Source organism: Phyllobates terribilis, unplaced genomic scaffold (genome assembly GCF_046119375.1).
Source record: "Phyllobates terribilis strain yellow unplaced genomic scaffold, ASM4611937v1 Scaffold_3__8_contigs__length_932513732, whole genome shotgun sequence".
NCBI classification, from domain to species: Eukaryota; Metazoa; Chordata; class Amphibia; order Anura; family Dendrobatidae; genus Phyllobates; species Phyllobates terribilis.
In genome coordinates this window covers 477,230,691-477,244,612 of record NW_027362763.1, presented here as the reverse complement: position 1 = coordinate 477,244,612, position 13,922 = coordinate 477,230,691, and the positions used below count along the sequence as shown (strand labels likewise).

Here is a 13,922-nt window from a genome sequence, read left to right as displayed (position 1 = left end):
GGCGCCCTGGAGCCTTTTTGACAACAATGGAAGCTCTCTCCTTGAAGTTCTTGATGATGCGATAGATTGTTGACTGAGGTGCAATCTTTGTAGCTGCGATACTCTTCCCTGTTAGGCCATTTTTGTGCAGTGCAATGATGGCTGCACGTGTTTCTTTAGAGATAACCATGGTTAAGTGAAGAGAAACAATGATACCAAGAACCAGCCTCCTTTTAAAGTGTCCAGTGATGTCATTCTTACTTAATTGTGACTGATTGATCGCCAGCCCTGTCCTCATCAACACCCACACCTGTGTTAATGGATCAATCACTAAAACGATGTTAGCTGCTCCTTTTAAGGCAGGACTGCAATGATGTTGAAATGTGTTTTGGGGGTTAAAGTTCATTTTCTGGGCAAATATTGACTTTGCAAGTTCAGTAATTGCTGTTAAGCTGATCACTCTTTGACATTCAGGAGTATATGCAAATTGCCATTACAAAAAATGAAGCAGTAAACTTTGGAAAAATGACTATTTGTCTCATTCACAATACTTTTGGCCATGACTGTATATACACAATGCAAGTAGACATTAATTTCTGACTAGGAATCATATATAGGTATTTCAGTTTTCTCCGCCATAGAGTGCAGAGATATGGGCCTTTTTATTTAGTGATAATTTTTAAGGTCTTTACCAAGGGCGATTATGTAGAGGAGCCTAAAGATTCCCAGAGAATCTTGTGAGCACCCCCCCTTGTAATGCCCCATGCAGGATGTCACACACAACCCCTTTTAATACCCCATGCAGGATGTCACCCCCCCTCCCTTATAATGCCCCATGCAGGATGTCACCCCCCCCTTTTAATGCCCCATGCAGGATGTCAGTCCCCCCCCATTTTAATGCCCCATGCAGGTTGTCACACACACCCCCCCTTATAATTCCCCATGCAGGATGTCACACCCCCCCTCCCTTATAATGCCCCTTGCCTCCATACATTAAAAAAAAAAATCCAATACTCACCTCACTTCTCCTTACCTGCTGCCGCTGCTCTGGACTCTTCAGCATCCCGGCGTCTTCCCGCTCTGCGCTGTGACGGCTCAGGAGAGAGTGCGGTGTAAAGACGTCACCGCGCCCTCTGACCTGAGACGTCACAGTCAGAGGATGTCGAAGAGACCAGAGCTGCTGCAGAGGCACGGGGAGAGGTAAGTATTGTTTCGCGGGCCCTGAGCAAGCGGGAGGGAGCAGGCGCTGACACCACTCTCCTCCGCTCATGGGGTCCCATAACGCGGCGGGGTGCCCAACGGTGACTGGGCCCCCCCGCCTGCTCAGGGCTCTAGCACTTGCCCGGGTGCGCCAGGTGCTGACGCCGGCCCTGACTTTGCCTATACATGACCTGACAATCTTTTCCCAACATGCCCCTCTATAGAGATGAGCGGATCGCTTCGCTAAACCCCTGGTCAGTGCTCTCTGGCTGCAGACAGGAGCTGAGCGAATTTCCTAACCTTCCAAGTTCCTTGGTGCAGCGTTTCATTTGCCGGCCTGTTGTAACATCATCTTTGGGCCATGCTGCACACAGGTGATAGTGAGCAAAACAGCAAATCATAAAACAAGCCCGGGATCCTGGAAGGTCAGGAAATTCGCTCAACTCCTGTCCACATCCAGAGAGCACTGACCAGGATCGTGGATCGAGGTTGCGTGAAGCAATCGGCTCATCTCTACTCGTCTGCTTTTAAAGAGACAGAAAAACCAATATGCTTCATTCAAACGTCCGTACATGATCTCTCTGTGATTTGCACAGATGAAACACGTAGCCATTAAAGTATAGAGACCTATACACATGTCCATGTGCTTATTACAGACCATGTATTGTTTTTGACCTGAGTCGCGGATCAAAATTACCCATAAAAGTCTATGGTCGACAAGCACTGACAGCACACAGGTGACATCCGTATGCAATCCATGTGCTATCCGTGTGCTGTCTGTGAGTAACACCTTCAGTTTTTATTTCATATGTAAAAAATAACTGATGGAACTGAAGACTGATGGTTTCTGTGCCTGAAATCACACAGCGTAGAGGCTGTCAGTTAAGTAGTAAGTGACGGCTCTGGGTGGGGAATAGAGCTGGAGTGACAGAGGCTTCAGACATAGCCCTTCAGCCTTATATAAATATCAATTCAAACCCTGATTTCTCAGTAATGGAGGAACGGATAGGCCATGTAAAGGTATTGCTGAATTTGTCTGTGAAAGAGCTACATGCACTTATAAATATATATATATTGGCGTGTGAAACTCAGCTGACAGATTCCCTTTCACTTGAATTTTTCAGCCATTTTTCAGTTTTTATGGTTGATGAAGATGTGTTGTGCTAACGTAGCACCCCGAGGGCTCGGCTGCTACAGGGGTATTGCACCTCAAACCAGAGGTGTGATATTCCACTCCCGGGTAAGGATGGAGTGTGGACCGGGGCTCAGTAGGCTGCATGCACCACACACACCCCATTTCCGAGGAACAGACCAACGGTGCTCCCACTAGACAGAGTGCAGGCACGACAGCTTCTGTTCCTGGCTGGAGTGGGGAGGGGGAGGAAAACCCAGTGGTGTAGGAGCAGATTGGGGTGAGTTTCTGGGCATAGGTAGGAGCCCATTGGTTGCTAGTCACCTGGGCTCGGGTGTCAGAAGGAGGTATATAAGGTGGGCACCATCTTAGGTCAGTGGTCAGTTCAGAGAGGAGCTCAGCCAGAGAGAGCTGACAGGGAGCTGTGGCTCAGTCTGGGCCCAGCTCCAGAGGCAAGCCTGGAGTGGTGGCCTGAGACAGCAGAAAGAGAAAGGAGAAGGAACAGGAAGGAAAGTAAGAAAGGAACTGAAACGGAGGAGAAAGGAGGCAAGGAACACAAAGAAAGGCCCAGAGACACGAAGGCAGAAGGAACCCCATATTCCCAGAGGAGATACTGGGTGAAGGGTTGGCAGAGCAGGGTACCGGAACCCGAATTGGTGGAGGCGACTAATCCTCAGCCAAAACCGGAGGTTGTGACCACATCTTGGTGCGACCCCTCACTACATCCACCAGAAAGGCATACCGCATAGGGTCAGGGAGACCGGAGAGAGGTTTCACCAACAGAAGGCCCGAGGAAGCTGGACAAAGGTGGGTCACTGGTGGGGACGGCCAGTAGAAAGGAAGAGAGGGGAGCTGTCAGCCACACTCTGGAATTGCTTGGGAGTTGACCGAATCCCTCACCTGGTGGACGCAGCACGGCTCGGGCGGTCACTGCTGGCCGAAGTGACCGGAGCAACAACTGTGAGTAAAGCTTTGGAAACTGCACCACACGTCTCTGTGATTCCTTGCCGCTCCAGCACCACTAGCACTGGGACCCTCACACCATCACTACCACCATCATCCACATTAGCTGCCCTGAGGCAATACTTCTCCCGTGGGGAGTCATCCCATACTCAGCTGCGCAAACAACATCAGCCTCAGCGGTCTGCAGCGCAGCGGCGGTCCCCACTGACCGCAATCCACGGGTGGCGTAGTCGGACACTTATTCCAATACAAATAGACTGCCACTGGTTTGACCACCCTGGGCACGGACCGGGTCACCGCCACATGGAGACTACAACCCCCAGCATCCCACCAGCGATCCGGCTCCGGGTATTCCCCCTGCACAGCAGCAGCAGCACAGGCCCAGGGGGCGCGTCACTAATATTGCTCTTTATCACATTACTATTTTGAATACTTTGTATGAGTTTCTAGTAATGAGTGAACTTTGGACTAACAGAGCACCCAGGATGTATGCAAGCAAATCATTACGTGTCCACACCCTTGTTCTCTATTTACAAACACACTTTATTTCCTGTACATGTAATACAAGCTGATTTTGCAATCCAAAGTTAAGATATTAAAAAAGAAAAGGCTTGTTTCAGGTGTATCACTTTCAGGAAGCCGACTTCCTTGCTGGATTTATGATTGTACTCTGGTTAGCCTGATGCTTTTGTAAGTGCTTATGCTAAGTTTACTCTCTTGTCTGGAGAGGCCAGACATATCAGTCACATCAGAGGCACTGAAACTTAGAAGAAGTGAAACCTTTTAGGAACTGTAAACACAAAGTTAGATCCTGTTTTAATCTGGTTTTCTAGATTGTTAAAATGGAAATATTGGTGAGAATTGTTTTCTTCACTTGAATGTACCAACGAGAACTCTTTAGTGCAATAGAAAGAGAAAGTAATATCTTCCCTTTTTGTCTTTAGACTAAATCGCCTCAAGCTAAAGAGCGATGAATGTGGGAAGAAGGGTCCATATAAGGGGTATCTCTGAGGTCCCATGAGAGTAGAAGTAAGTTGATTGGAGTTGGACTATGGGTAATAGATTATAAAGGAGGTTTACAACGCATTTATATTTCAAGGTTATTGTAAATGAGCGTTCCTTAAGAACTCTTGTTCGCAATAAGTTTGAAGTGCAAACTGGTTACCGATCACCCGATGAACGAGAAAAATGCTCATTCGTTGCGGGAAATGTTTTTTAAGCAAGGTTCAAAAATCATAGTTTACTGCAGCTCATCATCCTGTGTAAACAGGACTCATGCTGCCGAGAACAAAGCACACTGAATGACCTGTTAGGCCTCCTTCACATGTCCGTGTTTCAGGTGCGTGCGGAATCCATTTTTTTCACGGATACCACACATACCCATTATAATCTATGGTGCTGCACACATGTCCCTGTGTTTGTACTGCTGCTAAATATTTATCCATTGGTGGTTGTTTAGTGCCACTGGTTGGTTCATGTAAGTAGACCCTTATATCACCGGGAGCTTGTGTCTATGGCGTTAATAAACAAAGGAGACATTGTAAGAAAAAAACAGGTAGATAATTTAATCAGCCATTGTAAGGGATTAAAATGGAGATAAAAAAAATGAGGGACAGGCAGGTAGGACAGTGAAGAAAGAAAGTAAGGGGTTAATGATATATGAAAGGATTAACCTGGTATAGGGTCAGTAGACTTGCTGTGATTCTGTACTACTTTGAGACAGCTAAAGGGCTGAAAACAGTGGCCAAGGGCTGCACAATGCCCTCGTTCCCCCGCCGCCCAACTCCAGATGTCACCATTATCCGCATCCTGTGGTGAATGCATTGGTGAAGGACAGAGCTGCCGGATCCTTCTTCCATCAATCATCATGTGTGACTGAGACAGCAAACACGATGACGTCATTATATTGCGTCTGCTGTGCGGATAGTCAGTGTGTCGGAAACCAGAGCAGAGCACTGGGGTAACAGAAACGAGATGAGTATATGTTGTTTTTTTTTTATATGTGTATAGGATGTTTGCATGTATATAGAGGGCTATGTGAGGGCTAATACTGTATTTAGGGAGCTATGCGAGGGCTCATATTGTTCATAGAGAGGCTACTGTATTTGGAGGCTTATACTGTATTTAGGGAGCTATGTGAGGGCTCATTGTTTATAGAGAGGCTACTGTATGTGGAGGCTCATACTGTATATAGGAGGCTATGTGGGGGCTCATATTGTATATAGGGGATATGTGGGGGCTCATTTTGTATATAAGTGAGCGGTGTTCACTAAACCATCACCTCAAATATGTCTGACTGTAGATAATTTTATGCTTCATAATTTACTATATTTGCTCAAAGATGTTTCAAATCAGTGGGATTTATACATGTATTCATTTATTAGGTAAAAAGTTACCTGTTACCAATCTAAAATGCAAAAATAGAAACCCTTAACTCCTGTTTTTTAATTAATAGCAGTGAGAATAAAAAGTTACAGGTTGGCTCAGCATGCCACCTGCATCTATAAGTTGTATAAAGTAAGAAATTAATAGTGACACAGGGATATGTGATAATTTGGAACTGTATAAATACATCATTTTTTTTTTTATTTTGTATTGTCCATAATTTTAGATTTAACTAAATGGACAGAGCTAGAAACTGTTCAGAGCTGGCGTGTGAGCATTCCAAGAAGCCTCCTGCTGTGTTACACAATAGGAGATTGTACAATGGAGGTCGATTTGCAAAACAATAATTGAGTAGAGAAAGAAAAATCCCACCAGTGTCTTGAAAATAGTGTCTCGGTTATTCATTTACGATATTGTTCTATTTTAGAACCCTTTTTGTTTGCTTTTTATGCAATATGTTGAGGCAAATAGCGTTCACCAAAGAGTCACTTTTGGCGGATGTTGGAAAATATTTAGGAGTTAAATTTACAGTAGTCGCTCTTTTTATACCAATAAGCAGGTACTTTAACATTACAAATGGGAAAAGTTCCTATACTATTGTTCTATACACAACAAATAATTACAAGCATACATTTTTAAAATTGGTCCCATTTGAAACATTTGCACATCTGTCACCAGCATTTGGACCTCCATACGCATTAAATAAAATTTAGCTGAATACATTGATTTTAGCAGAACCAGCCAACCATATGATGTACATAAGGTCCTCCTGACTCTCCCCTTCTACAGATGATGTCACTAGGGGGGAGGGAGAAGGATCAGACTGTTGAAATTTCAACACCAGATTCTTTAGTTTTTAGTGGAGATAAGCTGCTGCCACACTTCTTTGGCAGTAGTTTTCTTATCTCTCCCTGTTGACAACACACATGACTGTTCTGCCAAGTGATCACATGTATGGGGGGGAGTTGGGAGAGACATGCATCTGCCTAATAAAGGTTTGCCCTACAGCTACAGTATCTTATGTGTATGGCCAGCTAAAGGCTAGGCATTAGAAATAACATTTTTTACTGCAACCTCAGTAATAGTGGTGTATGCTAATGCAGTAAATTGACAACTTTCTTGTTTACTTTGCTTAAAAGGAGTCTGTCATCTACCCCATCTGAGAGCAGCATAGTGTAGGCAAAGAGACCGTGAATCCAACGATGTGTCACTTAGATTACTAAGTGCAGCTGTTCTGACATAATCAGAGCGTTTAGATTTAGCAATGCAGCAGAGCTAAGAAAGCTAGTCCCTCCCACACCAGGCTCTGTATGTACATAACTATGCACAGTGAGCTGCTTATCACCAAAGGGGGCGGAGTTGGATGATTGACCACATTCCTTCAGTCTAAGTAAACAAAACCACACAGCCGGACATGTGACATATCTTTGAATTCAGTGCTTTAACCCCTACCTCATGCTGTTTTCAGATTACATAGCAACGACCTGCTGACAGATTCTATTTAAAAAGTAAATGTTCACCGAACTGATTGTTGGCACGAAAATGACTGTTGATTGGTAAACTATTACAGATCGGCTGTCGTTTGAATGACTGTTAACACAGGCAGACCAAAGCAAACTCAGTGCGAATAGGCCGCCATAGTTCTCGGCAGTGTAAATCCTGCTTAAAGATCATTTCAACCGATGTGTAAATGCCACTTTAATGTCATTTTAATTTTTATTGCATAAATTAATTGTACAAAGAAAACTAAGAAACTATGTATTATATCTTATGAGATAAATCTGTTTTTTTTTCTCCTCCTGGACTGATCATTCATTCTTAAAATTCTCAATTCACAGGTCAAATCTGTAATTAGTGAAGACAGATTTTAACCCCTTAATGACCGCCAATACGACTTAAAGCTGACCTGTGATATAAGAGACTAGCATCCTGTACACTATAGCTGACAACTTGCTGCATAACTCACTATCAGTGGTGGCACCGACCATGGCCATTTAACCCCTTAAATACTGCTGTCAATAGTGACTACAGCATTTTGATGGTTAACAGAGTGTGGGGGCTCTCTCTTTAACACCATCGGCACCCTGAGATCTCTATCGTGTGGTCCTGATGTTTGACATGGCAGTTTATGGCCAAAAAATGGCCTTAGAGTCTTCTGGCTATAGCGGCCTATTCAGAAGTTAGAAACATTTCGGTGGTAAAAATATTTTTTTTAATTCCTGTCATGTCACTTTGCATTAATTCCTGAAAAGCACCTGAAGGGTTAATAAATTACCTGAAAGCAATTTTGAATATGATGAGGGGTGCAGTTTTTAAAATGACTTTTGGGGATTTCCAATATATAGGACCCCCAAAGTCAGTTCAAAACTGAATAGGTTCCTAAAAAAATAAGTTTTGTAAACTTCCTTTAAAAAAATGATAAATTGCTGCTACATTTTTAAACCTTCTAAAATGTTAACAAAAGAAAACAACACTTTACAAATGATGCTGATGTAAAGCAGACATGAGGGAAATGTTATTTATTAATCTTTTTGTGTGGTTTGACTGCCTGGATTAAAGGGATAGTCATTCAAAGTTTGAAAATTGCAAATTTTTTGAAATTTTTGTCGCATTTCTGATTTTTTATAAATAAATACGAAACATATCAACCTAAATTTACTATTATCATAAAGTATAATGTGTCCCAAAAAATCTCAAAATCATTGCGATATGTTAGAGCATTCCAGAGTTATTACTACATAAAGTGTCAAATATCAAAAATTTGGTCCAGTCACTAAGGGGTTTTAACGTTACTGAGATATAGAGATGCTACTGATGAAATTCTATGGAGAGGCGAGGAGGAAGGAGTAGTTCTACCTCTAGCTAGAGGAGAGCTCCTCCTCCTCCTCCCTCTTGTCTACATAGAATTTTATCAGTAGCACCTTCCATCTCCTAGGTCAGTAATGGGAAAATCTGTCTTCACTGATTATACATGATACCTGTGAATTGGGAATTTTGAGAATGATGAGTCCAGGAGGAGAAATAAAGAGATAAGCTCTGGAGAAGGACAGAAGCGCACACAAAATAGGGCAATACTGTCTGGCAAGGGATAGGTATAATCGATGTTAGCACTCACCTAAGGGTGTGGTGTGCAGGCACAACACCTATAAGTGCATGAAAAGCCTCTGCTGCCCCATGACACTTGATTTTTATACCTTGGGAAAGGTGCCGGTCTGGCGCAGAAACTCGTTGGTATTAATAAAAACTGTTTTGGAATCCCAAAGCTCTTCATTCCTGCAGCGCAGCCCGCCTAAACATGCCAGTTTCCATTTTTGCCAAGAGGAGAAATAAGCAGATTTCTCTGATAAGATACAATACAACATTTTCATGTGTATTATTGATTTATGAAATAAAAATTAAAATGACGGTTACACTTTAACATTATATATATAGCGAAAATAAAACGTATAAGCTGGGGATTGTGTGATTTCTGTTTCTTGGTTTATAAAAAGGGATAGTGGTATAAATAGATGATATTCAAGTAAAAAAACAACTTTTTAGTCATTTGAGTTTTGTTGCATTAACCTGTCTATTTTCCATTTAACATAAAGGTGGATATAGTCCACTACTTGTATACAGTTCCCTTAACATTTACGAATTACAGGTACTAACATAACAATAGGTTATTTCCTCACTCGAATAACAGAATCTGTCTATAGACATGGCAATCTTAGAATCTTGACTGGTCCCAGAAGTATTCAATTGTAGATACTGGGATGGGACAGGTGGAATTCACAGTGTTACAATACTGCAACTAAGAACTAGGACAAGAGGGGGAAAGCTGTCCCTGCACTAGGTCTAGTCTGTAAACCTACGATGGAGTGGGCAACCTATTCCTGGCGAATAGACCCACCAACGTTTCCTTGACTAAACTCAATAGAAGACCAAAATGAAGAGGGAAGGAAATTCTGAAAGATCTAAGGGCTGGAATAACAAACAGGTGACCTCCTAGCGGGAAAAGAGGAAGCTGCAGTAACGAAAAAGGACTAAAAGGTATCTCAACAGGCAGAACTAGAAGATCCCAGAACTGCACAAAACTAAACACAGAAACACTACTATCAAACCTCCTGGCCAGAAACTAATGGATAAACACTGTTGTCCAGTAAGGATTAGGAGGCAGGTGCTGGGTAATAAAGGGTGATACAAACCCAACACTAGGGGAAAAAGACCAGCAGCCAGAAAACCACAACAAAATGGCGGATGGTCAAAAAGACACAGATTCTAACAGTACCTCTCCTTTTAAAAGGATCCTCCGGAATCTCTCTCCCAAGCCTTATTTGTGAATCTCCTTGAAATGCTTTAATTAGCCTTGAGGCAGAGACGTCCCCAGCTTTCACCCAGGAATTATCTTCGGGGCCGAACCCATTCCAGGACACGAGATACTGTAACCTTCCTCTGTGCCACCTAGAAACTAAAATGCGTGAAATTTCAAATTCGCCATCCTCATCAACTGGAGGGACAGTCGGCATCGCCTCCTTATCTGGCATGTCCGCTTTCTTCAGTAAAGATACATGAAAAACTGAATTAATTCTCCAGGATGAGGGGTTGTCTAATCTCACCGCTGCCGAGTTGACCACCTGGACCACTTTGAAGGGTCCTATAAACTTAGGCCCCAGTTTTTTATAAGGGATCTTCAAACGCAGATTCTTAGAGGACAACCAGACCCTGTCCCCAACTGCTAACAACGTCTCCCTTCTTTTCTTGTCAAAATATTTTTTGGACCTCCTATTCGACTCTTTCAGATTATGGCGTACCTTGGTGCAAACCCTTTCAAAATTTCCTGAAAAACTCTCCTCCTCAGGCACCGCCGCCCCAATTTTTAAAAATGGTCTGAAAGATGGATGTCTCCCTGTACAGCAAAAAAAAGGAGAACACCCAGCCGAAGAAAACGTATGGTTATTTAGAGCAAACTCAGCTAGTGGTAGATATTCCGACCACATGTCCTGATTGTCTGCTACAAAACATCTTAAAAACTGCTCAACGTCCTGGTTCTTCCTTTCGGTCTGTCCATTGGACTCCGGATGATACTCAGACGAAAATGACAAGTGAACCTTTAATCTGTCACAGAAAGCACGCCAAAAGCGAGCCACAAACTGAGGTCCTCTATCGGAAACAATGTCCGTGGGAAAACCATGGAGCCTGACAATCTCTTTCACAAAAGCCTTAGCTAGAGTCTTGGCGCAGGGTAGTTTATTGAACGAGACCAGATGGCACATCTTACTAAACCGGTCCACAGCAACCCAGATGACAGAAAAACCCTCAGAGACCGGCAGATCGGTGATAAAATCCATGGCAAGATGCGTCCATGGCGAACTAGGGACCTCCAAAGGGCACAGCAACCCCGCCGCAGGGGCATGTGAGGCCTTTGACCTTGCGCACACCGTACACTGACGCGCCCACTTGATGATTTCTCTTTGGCACCCTGGCCACCAGAAACTTTGACTGATCGACTTTCTAGTTTCCGAAATCCCTGGATGACCCGCCAACCGAGACTCATGACATTCGGCAAATAAAGCTCTCCTCAAGGCTTTAGGCACAAATAATTTACCATATGGAGTGTTTGTTGGTGCAACATTCTGGGCCTCTAAGACGCTATCCTCCAACTATGAACCCAAAGCTGCTACCACCACCCCTCTCTGCAAAATACATTCTTCCTTCTCAGTATTAACTGCTGGAGTGAAACTATGAGACAGAGCATCCGCTTTAACATTCTTTGTCCCAGGAATATATGTTATGGAGAAATGGAAGCAGGCGAAAAACAGTGCCCACCTAGCTTGATGGGCATTCAAACGTTTGGCAGCATCCAGATACATCAGATTTTTATGATCCGTAAAAACCTGTACCAGATGTCTAGCCCCCTCCAAAAAATGACACCAATGCTCAAACGCGAGTTTAATTGCCAGCAATTTTCGGTTCCCTACATCATAGTTGAGCTCAGTCTCCATGAATTTTTTAGAAAAGAAAACACAGGGATGCACCCCATCCTCTCCCTCCTGGGACAGACCTGCCCCCACTCCCACTGATGAGTCATCAACCTCTACCAGAAATGGCTTGGTCTCATCTGGCTGGATCAAAACAAGAGCAAAGCTAAACCTCTCCTTAAGATATTCAAAAGCCTTAGCAGCCTCAGTGGAGCACTGGACAGTATTAGCACCCTTCTTGATGAGATCAGTTATAGGTTTAGCGATAACAGAAAAATTCTTTATGAATTTTCTGTAATAATTAGCAAACCCTAAAATTTCTGAACGGACTTTAAACATTCAGGCCTAGGACACTCCAGTAGTGCCTGAACCTTCACTGGGTCCATCTCAACCCATCACCGGAGACAAAGTACCCCAAAAAAATAATTTTCTGTACCGCAAACTCGCACTTCTCCAGCTTAGCAAAAAGAGTGTTTTCACTCAAAATCTGTAAAACTTTGCGGATCCTCTGCCAATGTGACTCCAGATCGGGTGAATAGATCAAAATATCATCCAGATAAACAATAACACTCCTACCGATCAATGGCCTCAGAATGTCACTAATGAAATTTTGAAAAAACGCAGGCGCATTGGTAAGGCAAAAAGGCATCACCAGACACTCAAAATGACCTTCCAGGGTATTAAAGGCTGCCTTCCATTCATCGCCCTCCTTCACCCGCAACAAATTATATGCCCCTCAAAGGTCAATCTTAGAAAACCACTTCACTCCGGTTAGTTAAACAAATCCGGAATCAGCAGCAACGGGTAAGGATTGCAATGATCTTATGCATCTCCCGAAAATCCAAACATGGCCTAAGACTCCCATCCTTCTTTTTGACAAAAAAGAATCCTACAGCCACAGGGGACTTAGAGGGTCTTATGTGACCTGCAGCTAAACTAGTTTGTAGGTACTCTTTTAAAGCCTCCCTCTCTGGAATCGTCAGATTAAATAATCGACTCTTAGGGAGTGTAGCACCTGGGACAAACTCAATAGCACAATAGTACTCTCTATGGGGCGGTAGAGCTTCCGAAAATACCTCCCCGAAATCCTGAATGGCCTCAGGTAGCTCCCTTTTCAAAACTGCAGCATAGTGAATACTGCAGCATTTACCTTAACACCCCTGACCCCATGACTTTATAGTACTCGATGACCAATCCAACAATGGATTGTGCACCTTTAACCAAGGTAAGCCTAGGATCACTGGAACAGGAAAATTAGCAAGTACAAATAGGTCTATACTCTCCTTATGTTCCATATTCACAATTAGTGGGAACCCGGTAACCCTCCGAAAAATGTGCCCATGCTCCAGGGGATTGTTATCAATCGCCACAACAGGGAAAGGAGATGACAATGGTTCAGAATCAAACTTATACTTGTCTAAAAATTGTTGATCAATCAAATTAAGAGCAGCGACACAATCAACCATTACCTGAAAATCAATAGAATGACCACGAAAGGTGGTATTTCCAGATACAAACACTCCTTCGGAACGCAAGAATGTTTTCTCCTTCCTTATGCGAACCTTGCATTGCTTAACAAAATGGTCAGCCTTACCACAATACAAACATAGCCTCTCAGAGAGCCTCCTCTCCCTCTCCTGGGAACAGGAGGACAATGACCCAACTTGCATCGGTTCCCCGCTGTCGACGAGACCAACCTGAGAGACAGGGTCCAACAATACAAGAGCCCTCTCTTCACTCAGCCTGGCTCTCAATCTTCTCTCCACACGGATAGCTAGCTGCATAGCTGTTTCCAAAGTGACAAGTGCAGGATTTGCAATGAGTAAATCTTTAACCCTTTCATTCAAACCTGCCAGAAACTGACTCTTGAGTGCTGGGTCATTCCATCTGACTTCTGCGGATCATCGTCTGAACAGGGTGCAATACTTCTCAGCATCACCAGAACCCCGTTTAAGCCGCCTGAGCTCTGACTCAGCTGATGTGACCCGATCAGGATCATCATATAACAACCCCATTGCAGTAAAAAATGCTTCTACTGATGTCAAACAAGGATCATTAGGATGCAATGAAAATGCCCAGATTTGGGGGTCGCCTCGCAATAAAGACATAACAACCCCCACACGCTGTAATTCGCTCCCTGAAGAAGCAGGCCTAAGCCGAAAATACAGTAAATATTATTTTTAAACGTAAAAATTCCTGCCGTTTACCAGAAAAAAACTCAGGTAATCCTACCTTTGGCTCTTCGGGGTGTGCCCCAGGGCAATTACTCACGTACTGCTGCAGACTGGCTACTTCTTGAGTTA

General features: G+C 43.5%; 1 long non-coding RNA gene across 1 annotated transcript in view; it reads right to left on the bottom strand.

Moving 5' to 3' along the window:
• The window catches only part of LOC141258186 (uncharacterized), a 71,204-nt gene extending 57,770 nt beyond the window's left edge, over positions 1–13,434 (bottom strand). Inside the window, exon 1 of the long non-coding RNA XR_012318232.1 lies at positions 13,317–13,434. This is a non-coding gene — a long non-coding RNA (uncharacterized lncRNA). The remainder of the gene's footprint in view (positions 1–13,316) is intronic.
• Positions 13,435–13,922: the final 488 nt, after the last annotated feature.